The sequence below is a fragment of the Periplaneta americana genome, chromosome 12, assembly GCF_040183065.1.
Source record: "Periplaneta americana isolate PAMFEO1 chromosome 12, P.americana_PAMFEO1_priV1, whole genome shotgun sequence".
Classification (NCBI taxonomy): Eukaryota; Metazoa; Arthropoda; class Insecta; order Blattodea; family Blattidae; genus Periplaneta; species Periplaneta americana.
This window is the reverse complement of record NC_091128.1, coordinates 17,238,560-17,263,323: the sequence shown is the minus strand read 5'-3', so window position 1 is coordinate 17,263,323 and position 24,764 is coordinate 17,238,560.

Genomic DNA, 24,764 nt, shown 5'->3' with positions numbered 1-24,764 from the left:
TTGGAACCAAGGGATGGAGCGTGAGATTCAGACATTATTTTAGTGCAAAAAGAAAAAGGCCGCCAAACAAAATGAAAGTTATAATGGTTGATAACATTAAGGAATGTACATAATGTACTAATACTGTAACAGAATTGCTTAACCCTTTCCAGCCCAATGATTCCATCTGGCATCATACACTTTACCTGCTCTGAGAATGCATGTAAAATGCCAAATGTCTCCATATGTTATCATAGCCATATTCTTAGTTATTATTTAAAATAGCTGGCATCCCTGAAATCCCGAAACAAAACACTATCGGGCAGCGTTTCTCCTTCATGTCAAAATCTATTTTTTTTTTTTAATTTTCAATTTAATTTGGGCTGGAAAGGGTTAACTGTGAACAAGATGAGGGAAACAGAAACACACTAAGGGCGATCTATCTAAAAATGGCTCTTAGACAACAAAATTTCTAACTACTTACGCCTAAAAAGACGCAATAAGAATCTAAAACATGACAAGAAGCCACGCTTCTTTCTTCTCTTACCTTTTTTTTCTGTTGCTAGGTGCTCCAATGATGGTAGTGGCATGGGAACAGGCACGGACTTTTGCAAGGGATCTAGTATGGGATCTTTCCTGGGATCTGACATCGAATCTAGCATAGGACCTTGCATGGGACCTTGTGTGAGTAGTGGCATAGGAGATACCATGTTATCTGTCATGGGGTGTGGTGTGACAGTTTGCATGGAAGCTGCCAAGAACGTGGGATCAAATCTGTCATGAGAGCTAGCATGGGAGCTCGTATGAGATTTTATATGGCAGCTAGCATCGAATCTAGCAAGGGAGCTGGCAGGAGAGGTGTCATGGAATCTGGCATCGGGTCTATCTTCGGAGCTGGGTTTGGATTTCCCGTGGGAGCTGATATGAGATGTGACATGGGAGATGGCATTGGAAATGGTACGGAAAGTGACATCTGACCTAGCATGGGCGCTGGCATGAGAGGTGGGTTGGAAGCTGGGATCGGATCTGCAATTGGAGAGGGGCTCGGATCGGGTGTGAGAGGTGGCATGGAATCTGGCATCGGGTCTATTATCGGAGCTGAGTTCGGATTTCCCGTGGGAGCTGATATGAGATGTGACATGGGAGATGGCATTGGAAATGATATGGAAAGTGACATCTGATCTAGCATGGGCGCTGGCATGAGAGGTGGGATGGAAGCTGGGATCGGATCTGCCATTGGAGATAGGCTCGGACCTGGTGTGAGAGGTGGCACGGAATCTGGCATCGGATCTATCATTGGAGCTGGGTTCGGATTTCCCGTGGGAGCTAATATGAGATGTGGAATGGGAGATGGCATGGGAAGTGGGATCGGACCTGCCACTGGAGGTGGGATCGGAGTTGGTATGAGAGGTGGCATGGGAGTTGGGATCAGATCTGCCTTTGGAGGTGGGATCGGAGTTGGTATGAGATGTGGCATGGGAGATGGCATTGGATCTGGTATGGGAAATGACATCGGATCTTTCAAGGGAGCTGGCAGGAGAGGTGGCATGGGAGATGACATTGGATCTGGTATGGAAATCGACATCAGATTTAGCAAGGGAGCTGGCAGGAGAGGTGGTATGGGAGCTGGGATCGGATCTGCCATAGGAGATGGGATCGGAGCTGGTATGAGAGGTGGCATCGGATCTATCATGGGAATCGAGTTCGGATCTCCCGTGGGAGCTGATATGAGTTGTGGCATGGGAGATGGCATTGGATCTCGCATGGAAACTGACTTCGGACCTAGCATGGGCGCTGGCATGACGGGGGGGATGGAAGGTGGGATAGAATCTGACATTGGAGATGGGCTTGAACCTGGTGTGAGAGGAGGCATGGAATCTGGCATCAGATCTAGCAAGGGAGCTGGCATTAGAGGTGGCATGGGAGCTGGGATCGGATCTGCCATAGGAGATGGAATCGGAGCTGGTATGAGAGGTGGCATCGGATCTATCATGGGAGCAGGGTTCGGATCTCGCGTGGGAACTGATATGATATGTGGCATGGGAGATGGCATTGGATCCGGTATGGAAATCGACATCAGATTTAGCAAGGGAGCTGGCAGGACAGGTGGTGTGGGAGCTGGGATCGGATCTGCCATAGGAGATGGGATCGGAGCTGGTATGAGAGGTGGCATCGGATCTATCATGGGAGTCGAGTTCGGATCTCCCGTGGGAGCTGATATGAGTTGTGGCATGGGAGATGGCATTGTATCTTGCATGGAAACTGACTTCGGACCTAGCATGGGCGCTGGCATGACGGGGGGGATGGAAGGTGGGATAGAATCCGACATTGGAGATGGGCTTGAACCTGGTGTTAGAGGAGGCATGGAATCTGGCATCAGATCTACCAAGGGAGCTGGCATTAAAGGTGGCATGGGAGCAGGGATCGGATCTGCCATAGGAGATGGAATCAGAGCTGGAATGAGAGGTGGCATCGGATCTATCATGGGAGCAGGGTTCGGATCTCCCATGGGAACTGATATGAGATGTGGTATGGGAGATGGCATTGGATCTCGCATTGAAATTGACATCGGACCTATCATGGGAGCTGGCATGAGTGGTGGGATGGAAGCTGGGATCGGATCTGCCATTGGAGATGGGCTTGGACCTGGTGTGAGAGGTGGCATGGAATCTGCAATCGGAGCTGGGTTCGGATTTCCCATGGGAGCAGATATGAGATGTGGCATGGAATCTGGCTTCGGATATCGCCTGGGAGCTAATATGAGGTGTGGCATGGGGCATGGCATCGGATCTAGTTTGGGAGCTAGTTTGAGATGTGGCATGAGAGTTCACATCGGCTCTCACATCGGATCTGGCATGGGAGCTGTCATGTAAACTGGTATGGAAGTTTGCACTGGAGAAGGCTTCAAATCCGACATCGCCAGTGGCACCAGTGCAGGCTGCGAAGCTGCCATCGGAGACAGCATCGAAGATACCGGAACTGATATCGGAGTCTGTTTCTGACTGGAGCGGTAGGATAGGTGGCAATGCCCTGCAGATTTCTTCGAACTCTGCGAGAAACAAAATAAACTTGATCGTTAAGCATGTGCCATTGCATTCATAGGATTTCTGTGAATGGCATATTAATAGGGTGAGGATTCTTATGCAACTGTATATTTTTACTGTCCATTTACAAGTTGTAGAAAACCATTGTAAAGGCCTACCTGCATTGAATGACTGTAATGACGAATATTTAAAATTAATTGTATAGATTTCAGACGTTCCTGTACATAATCGACTATTGAGCATGTAATGTATTTTATGGCATAACGGGCCAAATTAGCATATTTTGTAAAAACAATAATATTCTAAATTGTTTCTCAGCACATAATTTTTTCTCTTAATTGTACTGTTTGGTAGAAAATTTCTTGCATATGCAGTGTGGGTGTGGGAAACCAAAACAACCACACTATGCTTTTGTTCCATTATGCCACTGTCGGTAAGCACGTCTAGCCGCGAAACCAGGTGGCCCAGGTTCGATTCCCGGTCGGGGCAAGTTACCTGGTTGAGGTTTTTCAACCCAATATGAGCAAATGCTGGGTAACTTTCGGTGTTGGACCCCGGACTCATTTCACCGGCATTATCACCTTAATCTCATTCAGACGCTAAATAACCTAAGATGTTGATAAAGCGTCGTAAAATAACCTACTAAAATAAAAAAAAATTATGCCACTGCACAAACTGCACAACAAGAAGCATTCCCAAACATCTCTACCTGCCTTACTTCTTCATCATCATGATCATCAAAGGAGTCTACACCTGTGGAGTAAAAATCAGCGCGTCTGACCAGGTGGCCCAGGTTCGAATCCCGGTCGGGACAAGTTACCTGGTTGAGGTTTTTGCCGGGGATTTCCCTCAATCGAATTCGAGCAAATGCTGGGCAACTTTCGGTGCTGGACCCCCCGACTCATTTCACTGGCATTTCCACCTTTCATTTCATTCAGACGCTAAACAACCTAGATGTTGATACAGGGTCGTAAAATAACCCAATAAAATAAAAATAAAATCAAAGGACGGAGCAGAGTGACTGTTCTTAAAAGTTTACTTACTATTTACTATAGTCTGTTTATGTTGAAGCAGAAACGCTGCCTCCAGAAGTACACAACTGGCGCGTATCTGCAATGTCCGTACAGTTGTATCAAAAGAATGCGTACACTGTGGTGTACATGACGGCTGTGAATTTGTACTCTTATAAAACACTGCATTGTACTTACTTGTAAAGTAAATACAACGTAGTCTGTGCATTGCAGTGGACATATGCGGAGATTGTCGAAAGTGAATATTCCGCGTCTCTCACTTAAACAAAAATTATATCGTGAAAAACTCCTTTCGACATCGCAAGACTAATAGGTGCATACGAATAATATATTATATCAGGAATATCAATATCAGTGTCTGATATATTTCTTTCACTGTTTGATCTGGAGGACTGTTCGTTTTTACAGCAACACATCTCGCTCACCACACATGATTGACAAACCATGATTTTTTGCTAACAAATTCTGAAGATTCTCGTTCACTTTTTTCGTAACTTCTCCGGCTTTGGTTTCCTTAACTTCGATAGATACTTCTTCCACTATTTTTATAGCCTTTGGCATGTGTAAATCAGAACAAAGTTATGGTTTTCGATAAGTGAGGCATTCAGAAGTCAACATGATTAACTCCACTTTTGGTTATTTCAGAGTTTCTAAGTTGGCAATGTATTAAATTGACCATATTTTCAGTGGTCAAAGTGATTAACTCCATATTTCAGTAAAAAGCCCACAGAATGCAATATTCTTCTTGACTACAACACAGAATCAATTGTGTGTATTCAACTTTAACCTTGAATATCTCAAAATCTTTGGAAAAGGAGTTAATCATGTTGACTTCTGAATGCCTCAAGTGAAAAAAAGCTATTCTGTATGAAATCTAAACTGCTCGCAAGATCGACTGAAATGAGAGATTTTGCTATTTCAATTGCATGTGCCTCTGTAGAATCTAAACTATTGATCACTTTCACAATTTGAACATATTATGTGGCATAATAGAAGGCAGCATGCAGCCAATACCCCATCTTGGTATTATGGGGTTTGGTGAAACGGGAAGGTGTTTTCACAAACATTTACTTGACATTGCCTATAAAGCTATCGACATCACTATAAGAGCAATTACTTCCACCACCCTATGGAGTCCATGTGCTATGCATGTTAGGTGAACCAAATGTCCTTGGTCGCCTTTATCATATAGGGCGCTGCATCTGTGACTAAAAGAAGTACATTATTATACCTGATATCAGTAGGCCACAAAATATCCATGGCATTAGAAAATATAGTTATCATTGTTGTGTGGTTCATCTTTTCCATCGTCTCACATGTTAGTAAATACTGTATTTCTTTCCAGTAGAGTTAGGTATAAGTGTTCTTACAATTACATTCACGACGAACCTCCCTGTCACATCTGTTATTTGATCCATACTAACGTATATTTTGTTTCTAATTTTGTTCATAACATCCTTGTACAAAGAGGGAAATAATTTTTCCGTAATGTTGACTCGCTGGGAATATAGTCGCTTTGGTAGTGAATGGTTCTATTCCACAGAGAGCAAGTTTCGAGATAAAGTGATTTGAAATTTTTGTGCAATCAGAAAAACTACATTATTTAACATTGTGAGAGTAAATTTGAAATTGAAATGGATTTTATGTTCTCATACAATTAAGAAAAATGCTATACTATGTTTCATTTAATTAAAATATTTTAATATCAAACTTATATTTTATAATGTGGCTTAGAATCTTTCACCATATTTATTAATTAGGGATTATCTAACTTAAATTGATGAAATGACATAACCCAAATGTGATAATATGAGACAAAAGTATTGTAGATGATGCTAAAGACATGTATCTTATTTAAAATATTATCAATTACGGAAAAATCAGTGTATTTAATCCTTTCTAGCATCAATTTTTATTTGCAGCACAATGCAAAAAACCGTTCTAAGTGTTATTATTTAAGGGATCCTCAACCTCATTTAAGGCCCAAAAATAAATTAATGTCAAATATCTTCAGAAATGTTTCCAAATTAAGAATTTACACTTAAACTTACTATATTTTTTAAATTCGGATAAACTGCTTTTGAAAAAGTGATGTACACAGGCGTGAAAGGGTTAATACTACATTGAACAAATGATACAAAGCATTAATTATATATAAGTCATCTTCTTCTGATGACGTCACTGTATCTGAGCAGAGTATACTGTTATCACTAGTAAGAAAATCTGTTTCTCTTCGTTTAGGTATCTTTTGTCACTGTGATGGTTCGAAATTCTAGGTCACTCAATCTTTCTAGAAAAATATGCGGGTTGAATTTCCTTTTCTGCATTGCAACTATTTTACCTTCAACCAGTTTAGTGTATCTCCATCCTCATACTTGTTCTTATTAGTTATCAGTCCAGCAGAGAAGCTCTTAAAATCAAAGAAATCAGCGAAGTCCATTTCAACTACCCTATAGAAAGGGTTTCATATTTTGGCTGTTCGTACCATCTATCTGGGGTAAAAATAACAGTCTTGTCTCTACCTTCAATGGCAGAATAGATACTATCACATTCCATTTCAGAATGACAGACTCCATAAATTATTGGTTAATCACGTTGATAGGTAACATTATTACAGCAAGCTGAAACATAGTCACATTTATATGGCTACGGTTCTGTCCTGATGCTGTGTCCAAATAGATAGTCGCTTCTTGTACTGCTGGATGAAGATTTCTTATTAAAGTTTCCCAAAGACACATTGCTATTTCTTAGGAGCTTCATGCCACATAAAATTTACAGCCTCAGAGTTGCCCAAATTATATGTAGTGAAATTAAAAGTTTTCAATTTCTGTATGTAATATAGTTTTCCAATATTCAACGCTGGTGGTGTGACAAGAATTTCTTACACATACATTGTGAAACAGGAAATGAATTTTCAGATTTAACTCTTCTTTTATTAGCTGTTTTATATACACTTGCTTCCTGTTTCCTAGCCACATCCAGATCCATATTATTCTTGAAGTTCTTGTTATCCTGCCTCATCTTTGTTATTAAAAGCATACAGAAATCACATTGATCCTTTTTCGGCTTGTGGAAACCATAATTAAATACAGTGGTGATTTTTTTTATAATAACTGGCCTTCTCAGGAGTTATGCCAAGTTCTGCACAGTATTCTTTATAGTCACTGTATAGCCTGTTTTCGGATAAGCCAGAAGTAAGGTACTTCATTTTAGTAGAACTTCGACAGTAATGTGAATGATACTACTGGTAATGGCTATATTATGAGACCTTATTATGTTTTTCGCACTCTCTATTTTCTTGTATGGTAGGCGTTTCTTGCCCCTTTATCTGTCTCTACTGTACCAGTATTTGTAATTTATTTTGAACATTACATTTCCATTTTGTCGAATTTCGTTTCCTTTTCTTAGTTAAATTGCTGTCCTCTGTTACATCTTCATTCCTCTCGCTTATCTGATTTTTCTCAACTTGTTCTGTTATCTTCTGTCCATCAGAGTGTGCTGGTGATTCTAAATTATCTTCAGAAGTTGTCTCTTCATCATCCTCTTCTGGATGGTATGGCCGATCATTGTCACTTATATCCCCAAATAATTAATCACTACTGTTTTCAAAGTCTGGATTTATGTCAGTTTTACTAGAAGTTGAATTTGATGGCTCAGTACACAAAAAATAATCAAACAATGGTGCCACAAGTCTAAATTCCTAAGCTTCCAGAAATTAAAAACAAGATAATTTAAGCATTTTATGTGGTTTAAGCCTCTTCACAATTCACAACCTTTCGAGCATCCCTGTTCAAATGAAATTGTGAATGGATGTAAGACACTTGCAGGTGGATTAAGACCCTTCACAACCGTACAAACATTCCAGTTCCAATGGAACTGTGAATGGATTAAGATACTTAAGTCTATTCACAACTAAGTAATTGTGGTATAGGGCTTTTCACAAAATTCAAATATCTCCTTATTTTTTAAATTAATCACATATTACCTTTAACAAATGTAAAATTTAGACTTCTTAGACTCCATAAATGGTTTTAAGTCGAAATTAAAAATGTTGTGGGTTAGGCCCCTTCACCACCAAAGCGACGATATGTTGCTTTGTATATTTACGTAGAAAGTCTAAAATAATGTGGATTGTCTAATTTTACAATGGAATATTTGCACCGATCATCATAGCATACAAGTCGTTGCAAAATGTCGCATTTAAATTTGCATCTGATGTCGATGGATTCTCTTGCATATATTCCCTGCGATATCTGCTGTTGCAGTGCCTTTCTAATTTCCATTTTTCGTAGCTCTTAACATCACTTTACATATATTACACGTAATTATTTCTCCTTCACTGCTGAAGATATTATCTCCGAACTGGTGTACAAGACGTTCACTTTTTTCACTTTGCGCATATTTTTCCTTAGGCATTCTGACAGTTTATACATAACAACACCAATACCACACACTTGTTTCTAACTGCTCTGTTTAACTATAGGCCCACTACTATGCGTAGTTCATCAGATACGTCGTATTTCCAAATAATAACTCCGCATTTGCTTTTACTAGTAGTATCATACGCCACCTGTTTGCAAAGCGGAACGTGATGTTCCTACTACATACTGTATAATTCTTTACCCACTGTCTGTACCTACGAAACAAGTGCCGAGATTTTCTGCTCTGCATCAGTAACGTGAAGTCACGGAACCTTTCACTCTGATCCGCCCTCTGATCATTGATCATCATCATCATCCATACATCCCTGAGTGGCGCAGTTGGTATAGCGCTGGCCTTCTGTGCCCGAGGTTGCATGTTCGGTCTCAGCCCAGGTTGATGGCATTTAAGCGTGTTTAAATGCGACAGGCTCATGTCACTAGATTTAGTGGCATGTAAAAGAACTTCTGCGGGACAAAATTCCGGCACACCGGCGACTCTGATATAACCTCGGCAATTGCGAGCGTCGTTAAATAAACCATAATTTTAAATTTTTAAATTTGCCATACAAGTATTAGGCCATGTAGCCTACTACGATCTCATAATAAAGAGGAATTTTCTCCCTAACTCTTTCCAGAACGTCCCAAAGATCTCTCCCCATGGAGTTGATACTGAAGCATGGCGTTTGAGATTCTGTGGGATCTCATACATCACAAATAACTCATCCAGTTGTCCTGATATTTCTGTTTGAAATGGAATACTGATTCCAGACAGAGTTCTTTCATTACTTTATCGTTGCGTTTATGGTCCCATTTTGTACATAATGCTGTTCTTCGCCCTCGGTAACGTAGTTCGTATAGCGCTGGCCTTCTATGCTCGAGGTTGCGGGTTCGATCCCACGTCGAGGCATTTAAGTTTGTTTAAATGCAATTTACTGGCATGTAAAAGAACTCCTGTGGGACAAAATTCTGGCACATAGGCGACGCTGATAAAACCTCTGCAGTTGCGAGCATTAGATAAACTATAATAATAATAATAATAATAATAATAATAATAATAATAATAATAATAATAATAATAATAATAATAAGACCAAGAGCATGTACAACATGCATGCCTAATACATTTAGTGAACTGTCGAAATTAAATTCACTGTTAAATGTAGTGGCACAAGATTCCACTTCAATAGCGCCCACCCAGCCTGTGCTTCATTTCATGTAAAGAAACTTAGCCTCTGTGAAGCTTTTTCAGTTACACATAGGATATAGAAAGCTGATTGTCTTGAATAATAAACTTCACTTATGCTGAGTTTCGAGAGCGGTTGCTGTTGCTGTAAGTCGAAACAAAATGACTGTGTCTCATTAGGTTCTGTTCTCATAATTTTATGGAACGTATTGGCACGAAGCTTATGTGCGCCTAAATCGACTACTCTTTTTCAGTGTATCATCGCAGTTTCTTATTGGGAACAGCATGGGTGCGCAATAACTGCATTCACCATTGGCCAGTGTACAAAATCCTATAGCCTATTGAATTCTGTTCCGAGAAATATTTTTAAGAAAAAAAAAACAATCTTTTTACTCTTAAGTCTGGTATTAACACTTTAATTGTACATTTTTGAAGAGCTGTGTAATATTTAATTCGGAAGCCAAATAAAGTCTCTGACTTTTACTTCTATTGTAATGTGAATCCCTTGCTCTTTCTTATAGTAGGTTATTTTACGACGCTCTAACATCTTCTGAGGTTATTTAGCGTCTGAATGAAGTAAAGGTGATAATGCCGGTGAAATGAGTCCGAGGTCCAGCACCGATAGTTATCCAGCATTTGCTCATATGGGGTGGAGGGAAAACCCCGGAAAAAAAAAACCTCAACTAAGTAACTTGCCCCGAACGGGAATCAAACCCGGGCCACCTGGTTTCGCGGCCAGACGTGCTCACCGTTACTCCACAAGTGTGGACCACTTGCTCTTAATTTAGAGATAAATTACACTACTTCCCTCTTCTTAGCTACATATAGTGCTCTCTTTCGGGTACCACCTCTCCTCTCTCTGATTCCCTTACTGCTCTTAATAGATATTGCTAGTGTACATACCTTGATAATCACAATGTTATAAAACAGTGGGAAACTCGATAATGGTAGGAAGATACAGCATGCTGGCCAACGCTGTCCATTTAATATTTTAACTAATGGAAGTTGTACATAATACGATTTGATCCGACACATCATTGGAGTTGTACATAATACGATTTGATCCAACACATAATTTTCATCATAGAAAAAAGCCGGGAAAGAATACGAATTGCTCTAATATGAGATCAAGGTCTTAAAGTATACCGTCTCAGCTATGCGAAACCACTTCAAACTAAATTTCGACCGAGGATGTATTTAATACTATTTGAAACGACACGCCACAAATGTAAAGTTGTCGCCTTTACATGCACTGAAGATATTTGCGAGCAAAGGAGGTAGAACATCACGCCCAAATTTCCTCCCATAACTAGTGAGAAGAAAATAACTAGGGGATTGTAAATAGACAGAATAATTAAATAACATTACTTCATAATATGAATACACTACTTGAGGTTGTTCCACTAATTTATCTTCATAGACCTATAATAAAGTCAGGCCTTCTGTCTTTTGCGATGCATAGTGGTCTGTACTGTATAAAATTCCTAATAATAAGTGTGCATTATGATAACTTGAAATTACAATATTAAAACTTTTGCTTATGGACATGCTTGTTCAGCTTCGTAGTCAACGTCATAAGCTTAACACATCGCAACTCCAGTAATCACACGTGCAGATACGTTGATATATCCAGTGGCGTCATTCTAATTTTTTAACAACCGGTTCTCTGCGCTAATGACCGCAAATTTAAAAATATTAAATAACATAACAATAAACAGCTAAAAATAAAGGCAAACTGCAATTCAACATGTTCTTGCATAACAAAACTGCGTGCATAATTTAAAATGCTGACTCACGTCACGAAGAAGGGGAGTAGACTTCTGACACTTCATCTGTGCGCTCGGCCGACGTCAGAGCGGCAGAGAGTTGCCTCGCTACAACTCACTACAGAAATATATCATATCATTACAGCATCATACAGGAACATAATTTTATTTTTACTTCAATTTTTATTGTACCTGAGTTTTTTAATGTACTTCACTCCCACCCCGTCTATTAGTAAACTTCCAACCGTTATCAACATACAACCAAGCGCATACAATCAAAGTCGCTTTACGGTCATAGTAAACACAAACAGTACTGAGTTAGTGAGTATAGTACGTTCCAGAAATATGTTCGCGTTTTCCAGTGACGAAAGAGCTTTCAATATTGAATCATATTTTCGCACAGGTACTGTCGTCCGTTTGCCTACGTCGCATCCCGGTTTCCCCCACCCACTTCTGCTCGCCCCTCTGTAGAGACTAGTGGCTGGGCTGTCTTAGCTATTTTCTGAAAACATTAATTTCTGTTAGGAATTGGACGTCTACGCAATATTGTACAACTATTTAAAATAACTTAAATAAAAGGGCCTCGTTAATTAATTAACTGTCACGTGATTTCCCTCCTTACTACGACCCTGCGACAACACCATTTGGACGGACAGTAAATAGTATGTCTGAGTAATGTTATCTTTTCTGATCGGGCAGAAGTGAAGATTGAATTTACAGTACGTTAGGTAGGGGAGATGGAGGCAGGTTGGCTATCGTCGAGGCACGTTGGCACAACAGTTTATTTAGGTAGTTATGCAATGGATTGCAGCACCACGCAGGCAATATGATCCCTGCTTTATAAAGCACATTCCACGGAAGCGTCAGACTTTTGTGGCAAGCGGTAGAAGAAGGAAGCTGTAAAGTTGTTTTTTCAGCAAGATAAATAAATTTTCACCATCTCGTGATTATTTTTTTACAGGTTACAAATGTAATATTAGGTGAACTTTAAATACATCGTTGGAAAGTACTTTTAATTGGTTCTGTTTCGTGCTAATTTCATTTCGATCATTCATTATTCTAATTCGTAATTTTTAACCCAAATCAAATATCTACACCAGTGGCAAGTTGGCACAGTTGTTAGGGGGCAGATTGTTACGGTGTTTAACCTACCCCGCTGTGTTACTTGAAATGATTATATAAATTATACAATAGATAATTTACTTATTCATACAATTTGTAATTATATAAGTTCAATTTAATTGATTGTAAATATAAAAAATATATGTTCATTGCAGTGAATGAGAAAATGAGGACTTTAAAAAAACTGACAGCGCAATTACTTCTACTGATAATGTGATGATGCCACGAGCTGTCAGTGCTGTGAAGTCAGAAAACGCTCGTATGAAAATTATAAAACTCGCTTGCGCTCATTTCATAAACATACTCGCGTCTTAATTACTACCATTATAGGCTCGTTGCATAATGTACTATTAGTTTTGTCTTATAGCTGCGACGCCCAAAACATAGACCGACGATGCACCAGGGCGTCGCGACGCACAGTTTGAGAATCCCTGCCCTAAAAGATAAATGTCGCTTCCCTCTTGTTGTTTCTAGAAATTCACCCTACATAATTTTTATACATCCGAAACCTCTATAATTTTTAAGCAAAAACAAGTAACCTTAGAAACTGTAACAGGAACTATTAACAATATGCACATACAGTAGAGTATGTCAAAATATGATATGCGAATATACAAATGAAACAAAGTAGTTGTAGCCTATGCCAGAAAAAGTATATCTAAAAGGTTGTGTCAAATTAAACTAGATGAAAAATAAATAAGCCAAATACTTGTATGCAGTGTTGCCACGACCTACTCACAAAAATCAGGAGAAAATCACCGAAAAAAACAGGAGATTACAGTAGATTAAATAAACATGAATTTCCTCTTTGTATTATATTAATTACAAAACAGTGTACTGTAAGAAAGATGATTCTGTTGTATTACTATATAGCACATCCCTAACCAATGAAATGGAACAATTTTGCTAAATGAGGGGGTCAGAAGCAAAGGAATATAAGTGCACTTAAATTATTTGTGAGAAAATGTGGTTGAAAGTACTTAAGATTTCGTAAATTCCGTGAAATTTTTTATTTCAATTTTAGTGTGTGATGTGATTAAAACATATATCTCTTTGCCACTAAAATTGTAAATATTTTAGCTTGCCCTGGATGCACTTAACTCATGTTTTTAGAAATGTCACTTGTATCCCTTTGCTTCTGACTATTCAATTTTGTTTTTACACAGCAATGTTTCGCATTAAAATGTATTAATCAGGAATTTTTCGTGTATTTACAAAAGATTTTCAATACGACGAGATTTATTTTAAAAGTGATATTAAATACAGTACTGCATTAGCTGCGACTATAACAGATGAAAAATTATCCCCTTTCCTGCTTTTGCATAACTACCCTTTAAATTGTTCATCATTTCCCACTCTGATTTATAATATTCTGGGAGTATTTACTTTTCTTTCTTGCTGGGACACTTTCACTCATTTTAAAAGATCACTGTGCAAGATATGTAACATAAAAATGCCATTACCTACACTTCACTCTCTCACTGTTTCACGTGCACACAATCAGAAACAAACTTCACTGCTGAATAAGTTTTGTTCTTCCTCTGTTCCCCGGATCCCCAAAACAATAATGAAATAACTTAATTCTGTGTCGATTTGCAAAAGGGGATACGTCCAAAATAACAAAGTGCTGGAAAATCTCAACTAAAAAATCATAACACACTTAAAATATTAAAATGTTCATGGATCCTGAATGTATGTATCCATAGTGATCTAATTAGAAAAAAAAAATTATATATATATATATAAAACTTAACTTATAGTTTTTGCGATTTTCCAACACTTTGTTATTTTCGACATGTCTCATTTTGCGAATTGACGACAGTTATCACATGCTTACGTTGCATGAAGATTACATACTTGTGTTTGTGTGCGTGCGTGCATCCTTTCGTGGTAAGGTTTCAAACATTCGTTCTCTATGATTCTGTAATATTATGGAGAGACCCATAACTCTGAGCCATGTGCATAGAACATGGTCTTTATCTGCTGTGTGCTGCTATCATAATCCGTCGCTGGACTCCAGGCGAGGGAGACGAAAACATTGACTTGTGTATAAGATGCAAAAATAAGACATGATGACAATATATGTGTACTAAAGTAATGAGTTGAAAATCTGGGCGTAGAACTAGGTGACTGCAGCATGCCAAAAGGCAGGAGAAATTCGGACTTTTGACAAAAAAATCAGTAGAGCAGTAGATTCAATGAAAAACAGGAAATCTCCTGCTAAATCAGTAGGTATGGCAACACTGCTTGTATGTAAAATAGGTTTTGTGTCAAATAACTTTATGTCAAATAAAAGTAGGTGAAGTGCAGTATGTCAATCCACCCGGAACCGAATGACACCACTGGATATTCGCTACCAATAAGAATTCAAGTCTCCGAACTTGTGCACAGTGTCTGTGGATATCCAGAATACTGCAATCCTTTACGCCGGAAATGCCGACAAATCAGCTATTTTTATTCCAGCGCATGCTATTTGCCATATACAGATATATAGGGAATGAATGTAGCCTAAATCATAATGAAATTCTTTTAATTTTAAGTGCCATGAACACTGACCTAAATTGAGTTTTACTTTAAATGTTCCTATCTCAAGCGTGTTGAAATGGAATACCAATTGCGGCCGAATAGTTGATTGCGCTACTCTGCTTGTGCATAGCTGAAAGCGCCACTAGTTCAGAATGTAAACAATTACTTACCACTGTCAGTGAATTCTCTGTCTAGGAAGCAATGAAACAGGTAAGTCTCCAGGAACAACAGCTTCCTCCACTCCTCCGTGCGGACTAACTCTTCTTCCCACTTGGCGAACCGTCTGCTGGTTTTCTTGAAGTAGTAGCTCTTTGTGGTCTGAGAGGCAGCGTCTACCAGATTCGGATTTCTATTTCGTCGCACTGAAAGGTAGTGTAATTCTGAGTTGAAATTTTCGTAATACACTGATTGCTAACTATGAAGAGTCTACGTCAAGATTAATTTTTTGGTCCTACAGAATTTATCTGTTATGATAACAATGATTGCTAGAGGAGAAAAATTTGCTCTGGCGTCGGGGATCGAATCCAGGTCCTTGGTTCAACATATCAAGAGCTCTAACCACTGTCATCATAACAGATAAATTCTGTAGAACCAAAAAAAAAAATCTTTATGTAGATTCTTATCCCAAGAGTGCATATACATACTCTGGGATCCCGGCCACCAAATCACTGAATTGAGTGCGCTCCTTGTATCATGACTAAAGATGAGGGGTTTGTGCGCAGCACGAAAAACACGTTGACTCGACAGGGAGCATAGGTGGACAGACAGATGAACGACTACGACCAGTGCAATCAAAAGAAATGCAACTACACGCTATCCATTTGCCTACTTACCGTCTTATCATAACAACACGAGACGAACACAGGCCTTCATAGTCCAATGCACTGCAGTAGTGAACGGACGTTGAGGGTGTTTGTCGTTATTGAGTTCCCACGTTGGACGCCGTTTGAGGGTGAGTGGTTATTGTGACCACACGTTGGGCGCCATTTGAGGGTGGGTGCGTCTCGATGTTGCGTGAGATTCACTCAGGGTAGCCGAGGTACGGTTGTGGTGTAGGTTGATGTCGGGAATAATACCAAGCCGGCTACTTAAATAAAAGGCAGCGTAAACTTCAAAACTATAAGTTTATTGTCGTATCCACTTGGTAAACCCTAGAGTATGTATTTCCGGCTGACTTATAATTCAATCGTTGGTCGCAATTCTGTATCGACTCAGTTGCAGCTCTGAATAAGCTCTATCCGATACTATAAATTCAATACTCTGTCCCGTACACTACGACACGAAGCGAAATAGTAGTCCTGTCGACACCAAACGAAGTAGTTATTCTGCCCTGTATGTAGGGCCGCCGACACGAAGTAAAGTTGTTTTGATGATCTCCGCTCCGAAGCGGAATAGTAGTCGTCGACACCAAACGAAGTAGTTATTGTGCCCTGTATGTAGGGCCGCCGACACGATGCGAACTCGTTTTTATGATCTCCGCTCCGCGGCGGAATAGTAGTCGTCTTGATGATCTCCGCTCCCCGTCACCCTTATTTATAAAAACCTATCCTACGCTAAAACTAACTATCCTATTGGTTAAAAACTACGTCACTAACTGGCCTAAAATCTATTCCCTATTGGTCCAAAGTGACCTCATAAGCTGGACCAAGATCTCTTCTTATTGGGCGCGAAATATGTCATCTCTAAATTTAAACTTTGGATTTCCCATAACATCTAATTAGTTTGTCTATCTCACAGGAATACCCGTTCTTTGGAAAACCCAAGCTTGGCAGTATCTTTCCCACGGGTCTAGTCCGACTTCGGCTTTTATGCTTCATCGAGTCTCTATACGAAACCCCGCTCAAGGTGGCCCTAAATCTGTCCGATGCTGACAGGTGACGACAAGATGCGAGACATTTGTGTGGGAAGCTAATTCTAACGAAGTCGCCAGAACATCCCCGCGAATACATGTAATAGAAATATGGAGATATCACTTCGCTAATAAATCGGTCTCTCCCTCTCCTAATTACTGCTTCAAATGCCCATCTACATAACCATTGGAAATTCCCGAAAGAGTTTCCAATGTTATGAGATGTCCCCGCTTTCTGCCTATAACTAGCCTCATATTTCCCATACGCGATCAGCCGGTAACACATTATTTACAATACAATCTGATTATAATATCACTACAAGCAATTACAATAAATATTACATATATCTTCACAACCTTTCTATGTACACAACTCTCACACAATAAGCACAACAATGTACAATTTATATCCACATTTACATATGTACAGTCCCATTCATTCACATATTTACATTTGTTTATTCATTGATCAGTTACACACTCTGCGTGCTTGGTTGTACCAGCCGCCCTGTACATGTTCACCTAGCTGTACGCGTGAGACTAACTATCCTTACTCTTTCTCATTCCTGCCTCCTTGCCTCTCCTGTTTGAAAGGCCGCAAGAGTTGCTTGTGGTACCTTCCAACAGGTTTACTTTTTCCCCTTTCTACCAATTCGAAAGTATGGTCTCCGTATTTACTTTTAATTTCGTAGGGCCCCTTGTACAGTAGCTCCATGCGTGAGTAACGTCCTCTAAGGGCGGAAGATAACTTCACGTCCCTTAGCAATACCAAATCGCCGGGTGTGGGCTCCCATTTGTGGCGATATCTTTTAACTTTACCGAGTCTATACTCAGCCTTTTTCCTGATTCGGTCGAAAGCTAGTTTACACAGTAGTTCCGCACTAGGAGGCTCACCCTCCTGTATTGTCTGCGGCAAACTCTTTATCATGGGATCGGGATCGATCCCTAACATAAGTTTGATCGGAGCTATTCCGGTCGTTGGATTGATAGAGTGGTTCATGACTCTCTCAATCACCTCACATTGCCTAAACCAGTCCTTATGGTTTCGGTGACACAGAATACGGAGGTACAATGATATATCCCTAAGCGCTCTTTCGCAGGGATTACCGCTGGGAAAGTATGCGGAGCAATTGTATAGCTTCACGCCCGCATCTTCCAGCCTTTTGCAAAACACTTTCGATTTATGTACCGACACATTGTCACTGAGCACCGCTGTCACCGGACCGTAAGTCGGTATGTAGTCTCTAACCAGCTTGTCAGCACACAACTTGCTAGAGATATTTCTTAAAGGGTAAATCTTTACAAATTTTGTGAATACATCGTACGTAACAAATATGTACCTGTGTCCGAAAGACGATGTGGGCATTGGACCGTGTTCGTCCACTGCTACAAGTTCATTCTTTTTACCCCTGATAATGACCTGTGGTACATTGTCATACCTTACATTTAGAGGTTTCGCCCTCTGGCAGACCTCGCAACGAGATATTACCCTTCTAACCTTCTTTGACAGTTGCTTAATATAAAATGATTCTGACATAGTTAAAATGATCCTATCACTCCCAGAGTGACACATAGATAGGTGAAAGTTATTTATAAGTTCATTCTCCATACTCGCAGGTATGTATATCTTCCACTTCTGGATATCCCTACCATGCAATTTATACAAGATACCAGAGCGCAATCCATACACTTCGTCTTTCACCTGTGAGATTTCTCTAGCTTTGTCCATTAAGGCCCTTATCGTGGAATCCTCCTGCTGCAAATCTGCAATTCTCCGAAATTTTCCCGTCAGAGCTCCATTCCTCGTGGAATCAATTTTCATCACGGCAATTTCGTACGCGGGGGCGGTGATAGTTTCCGGTAGCCCCGATTTGGAATTCAAACGAGAGAGACAATCACCAAAGATATTGTCTGCCCCCGGAATATGTCTAATCGTCACATCATGAGCCAAAATCTCGTGCACATATCTAGATATTCTAGAGTTCGTCAATTTGCATCTACTCAGAAACGCTAGGCTTACATGGTCAGTAAATATGATAATCTGCCTATTAAAGATATACTGACGGAACTTCTGTAGTGCGAAGTACACAGCAGAAATCTCTAGTTCCGTGATTGATGCGTTGCTTTCGGTACGCGACAGTCCCCTAGAAGCTGTGGCAATCACATGTCGCTTGTTATCTTCATCTGTCTGACATAGAATTGCTCCATATCCATATGAAGACGCATCAGTATAAATCTGAAAAGGTAGGCTGTCGTTAGGCCTTTCCAACAGAATTGAGTCGGCGAAAAGCAGTTTCGTTCGATCGAATGCTTCCTGCTCTGCCGACCCCCACCTGAAGGGTGTATCCTTCTTCAATAATGCTCTGAGTGGGGCTACATGCTTAGCATAATTGACGAGAAACCGATTCTGGTATTGTAGGATACCTAGATATCTACGAACCTGTTTCCGGTTCCGCGGCGGCGGGATCCTCGAAATGCTCTGAATTCTCTCTTGGTCCGGTCTAATTCCGTCAGATGAAATTACGTAACCCAGGAAAACTGTCTCAACTTTAAAAAATGCTGTTTTCCCCAGCTTGACTGTCATACCAGCCTCTCTCAATTTAGTAAGTACAAAATCAATATCCCTAATATGCCTATCCACATTATTGCCATATATAAGAAAATCGTCAATGTACTGTGCCAGAAAACCTTTCGTCGAATCACCAAAAATTATGTCAAGTGCTCTTAGTAGCGCAGATCCAGAACTCGCGATGCCGAATGGGCATCGGGTATACTGATAAACTTTCCCGTTATGTAGGAACGCTGTGAATTTTCTCGATTCCTCGTCCAGCGGAATCTGCCAATACGAACTGGTCAAGTCCAAACTAGTGAATATAGAACAGTCACTGATACGGCCTAACAAAGTGTCCACTGACTCCGTCCTGAAATTATCTTTAACTGAAAACGAGTTAACGTGTCGGGCATCGATCGTTACTCTTAAGCTTCCATTGGGCTTTCTAACCCAGCACAATGCATTTACGTAAGGCGAGTCTGATACTTCTATAACTCCATCTTTTAACATATCATATATGACTTCGTCTGCCTGATCCCTTAAAGATAGGGGGATGGGTCTACATTTATGCCAAAATTCCTCCATTCCTACCACCTTAATTTTGTGTGTATACACTCTACACAGACCCGGCGCGTCTGAAAAGACATTTAAATGGCTACCTACAACATCCATTAAGCGTTTTCTTTCACTCTCACTCAGGCCGTGTGCCTGGTTAACTTTATCTCTCACTATTTCGAAAGTATCTGTCCTCCTATTGTTAGACGCGACTACCTGCCTAAGATCGCCAAGCGAAATCTCATTACAATAGCTGGCCCTACCGCTAATGAGATTGCGTCCTATTTGTCTCGCCTGGACTAATTCGCCGATACACAACTCGCATTCTCCGCAGTCTACTTGACACACTTCCCTAGTTACCTCGTTACCTTCCCACGGATTAACCTCTATAATTACATTCTTACAAATTTTGAGGTGCTCTACAAAAAATAACTCTTCCTGTAATTCAATCTCTCCCGCGGTTCTTTCATCTACCTCAGCTCGAGCGTTATTGCTACTGAATGGGACATGGCCTACACTGCCGTTACCTGCCGTAACCCCTAGTCTGTTTTCCCTGAAATCTAATAGCGCGTGCCATTCATAGAAGCTTTCTACTCCAATAATGATGTCGGTAGTCAACCTTTGTATCACAAGAAAAATCGCATTTAATTTCACGTCTCCGCACTCTAACTCGAACCATACTTGATATTTTACCTTTTCCTTTTTCTTGCTTAGGGCGCCTGCACAGTACAGTGAACATATCGGTAACGTTTGCAGTTTTATTCCTGAATCCCTAACCTTTTGAAAAAATTCCAAGCTGCATACATTATTTGTGGAGCCCGAGTCCAACAACACACAACACTTTATCCCAAATATTTTAGCATCTATATAAGGCAATACATAAGTCCCATTATTTTCTAACTCTGGGTTAGTAATCTCGCTCTGTCTCTTTACGCTTACCGCGTTGGTGGATTCTTTGGATAGTGACTTATTGCACTTAGCTACAGAAATCTCCGAACCCTTGAGACTTCTGTCTAGCAGTTTCCCGAGTGCGACGCAGTCGGTTCCACTGCTATCTCGTCTCTATTTCTACTATTTATAGGCTCCCGGCCCATACTTATTCTGACCGGACTTTGCTGACGTCCGTTCATGTCTCTATTCCTACTTTGTCCCACGTTATACTGTGTAGGTGGCCTATTGCACCCTTGTGAGGCCATTTCTTGTAGGACGCCTCGCCTATCTCTCTCCTGCTCCTGTCTCCTCCAATCACCTCGATTTTGCGGTCCCCTGCTAAAATTAGGCTGCCAGAATCCCTGTCTGTAATTTCTGTTCCTAAGCCAGTGTGGTTGGGTTCTAAGCCTATTATTTCCATTTTCTTGTCTTCCCGTGTACCATCTTATGTGGTTAACCCTACGCACGGGACCAACACCTCCTCTATCGTTTCTCATCCTGTTATGACTACTCTGGTTATTCCTACTATTATTGTAAGGACCCCCAAAGGGCGGGTCAATCCTTCTCTCCCTGTTGGGACTTTTCCCTCCGTTATGGCCATTATGGTACCGACTATGTGCATTGTTGGGGCTCCTGTCACCACCCCAGTTACTCTGATTTTGGGCTCCTGTCCTTGGGGATGAAAAGGCCGTACTTGCCCCCTTCCCCGCTTTCTGGTCGGTGGGGCTTGAACCCTTTCCTTTGCCATGTTCATAATCTGCCTGTCCACTACATTCATAGTGCGTGGCGTCCGAACCATCCAGCGCAGTCAATAAATCTATTGTTTCCCCGAAGTCTCGGGGCCCTGCTACGATCAGATTATATCTTATGTTCTCGGGATACTGCGAAATCACAGTTTGGATCAGCTCTGAATCCGGTATTGGCGGATTGAGGCTTTTCCCTTTCTTAACAATTTCAAGAAAATAGTCTATCATAGAGACGCCTCTTCCCGCGTCAAACCTGCTCCGATTAATTTCCTTCCTAATTCTTTGTTGTTGTCTTTGTCCCCAGTATCTCTCCGAAAATTTTTCTCTGAATTCCTCATAAGTGACATTATCCCCTAGGGCCACTAGCGCCCAGTTGAGTGGTCGGCTCTTTAGGCTCTTTCGTACGACAGTCATTTTTAAGTCATCCGGCACCCCTCTTACTCTAAAGTACGTTTCTAGCTCACTTATGTAGTAATGTGGGTTTGAAAATTCAACCTCATCAAAAATAGGGTAACCAATCTCATTCAAAATGTGAGTGGGGTACTGGGGACGGCCTAAATATGCCTTGTCGTTTACATTTATTAACTCACTACGCACGTCATCCCGTGAGGTCTGACATTCCTCACCAACACTATTGTTAACATGTCTTACATTTATGTTGCTACCTGATGCCGGGCTCTCACTTGTGCCCTCTTGTCTAGAAACTGCACGGTCCGAGCTGCTATGTCCGCTTAAATTTGCGGGACTACCCCCATTTAGTACGTCGTTTATTGAGTTTAGTTTACTTCTTAATTCTTCCAAACATTCGTTATCCGCCCTTTCTTTATTCTTTATGGCTCGCTTGAGACCGTCCACTTCCTGATCCATCTCACCTATTTTCTCTTCCACCGAATTCTGAATTTCCCGAACCTTTTCCACTATCGTTTCCTCCACAGCTGATTTTAAATCGCTATTCTCTCTGGTAGCGCTATCTCTAACTCTAACTTCTAAATCCTTCATACTTTCTGACGTCCTATCCATAGCTATCTTCAATTGGTTCTCCATTCCGATCCCATTCTCGGTTAATTTCCCCTCTAGCTTCTCTATTTTGTCCTCCATCTTGTTTCCTCTTTCCGCTAATTTTGCAATATGATCTCTAATCTCTCTCGAACTTTCCCCCAATCTATTTTCCATTTGTTTTATTTGTTCTCTACTTTCCCTCAGAATCTGCTCTCTACTTTCCCTTGAGTCATTTTCTAATTTAGTTTCCATTTGTTTTATTTGTTCTTTACTTTCCCTCAGAATCTGCTCTCTACTTTCCCTTGAGTTATTCTCTAATTTAGTTTCCATTTGTTTTATTTGTTCTTTACTTTCCCTCAGAATCTGCTCTCTACTTTCCCTTGAGTTATTCTCTAATTTAGTTTCCATTTGTTTTATTTGTTCTCTACTTTCCCTTGAATTATTTTCCATGAAGTGTCTCATCTGCTCCCACAACTGCTCTAGCGTCATTTCCCCTTTGCCGCGGTCTCTACTCTGTTGCTTTTCCACCGTTCGCTCTCTCTCTATTTCTTGTCCTGCGTTATTCTCGACCTCCTCCCTAATTTCCATAATTTCCTCGTCCTTCCTTTGCTCCATGGTTCCCTTGTTTCTATTTCCTCGTCTTTCTCGTATTTTCCTAACTACTTTACTCCTATGGCTACGTAGTATCATCTATACGCCACTCTGTCATCTATCCGACGCTTGCTTTCCCAATAATAATCTAACTAGGCCTGTATTTGCACTCGACTCACTTCCAACAAATTACGCAATACACTTATTTCACTCTTTCCCCCAAAATATCACACAAAAAAAAATACATATATATATATACACCCGAAATATCACACCAGAAATTGAAACATATACACTTTATAATTATTCCCCCAAAATATCATATACATATATACACATTTGTACGTCTTCTATTCATACTTGCCACAGCCTCTCCGAGTCGCCTTCTCTGGTGGTCCCCGTGTTGTCTTCTCTAGTGTTGTCGTGATGTCGCGACGGCTTGGTTCTGTTCCCGCCTTCCAGCGTCGTTCCTCGGCTATGCAGGGCTGAACTGCTCCGTCCGGTCCTCCTCGTTGTTTGGTGCTGTGTTCGCACCCGGGGCCGGTCACTGGAACAGCTGTCTTCCTTCGAGCCCCACGCTGGGCGCCATTTGAGGGTGGGTGTCGTTATTGAGTTCCCACGTTGGACGCCGTTTGAGGGTGAGTGGTTATTGTGACCACACGTTGGGCGCCATTTGAGGGTGGGTGCGTCTCGATGTTGCGTGAGATTCACTCAGGGTAGCCGAGGTACGGTTGTGGTGTAGGTTGATGTCGGGAATAATACCAAGCCGGCTACTTAAATAAAAGGCAGCGTAAACTTCAAAACTATAAGTTTATTGTCGTATCCACTTGGTAAACCCTAGAGTATGTATTTCCGGCTGACTTATAATTCAATCGTTGGTCGCAATTCTGTATCGACTCAGTTGCAGCTCTGAATAAGCTCTATCCGATACTATAAATTCAATACTCTGTCCCGTACACTACGACACGAAGCGAAATAGTAGTCCTGTCGACACCAAACGAAGTAGTTATTCTGCCCTGTATGTAGGGCCGCCGACACGAAGTAAAGTTGTTTTGATGATCTCCGCTCCGAAGCGGAATAGTAGTCGTCGACACCAAACGAAGTAGTTATTGTGCCCTGTATGTAGGGCCGCCGACACGATGCGAACTCGTTTTTATGATCTCCGCTCCGCGGCGGAATAGTAGTCGTCTTGATGATCTCCGCTCCCCGTCACCCTTATTTATAAAAACCTATCCTACGCTAAAACTAACTATCCTATTGGTTAAAAACTACGTCACTAACTGGCCTAAAATCTATTCCCTATTGGTCCAAAGTGACCTCATAAGCTGGACCAAGATCTCTTCTTATTGGGCGCGAAATATGTCATCTCTAAATTTAAACTTTGGATTTCCCATAACATCTAATTAGTTTGTCTATCTCACAGGAATACCCGTTCTTTGGAAAACCCAAGCTTGGCAGTATCTTTCCCACG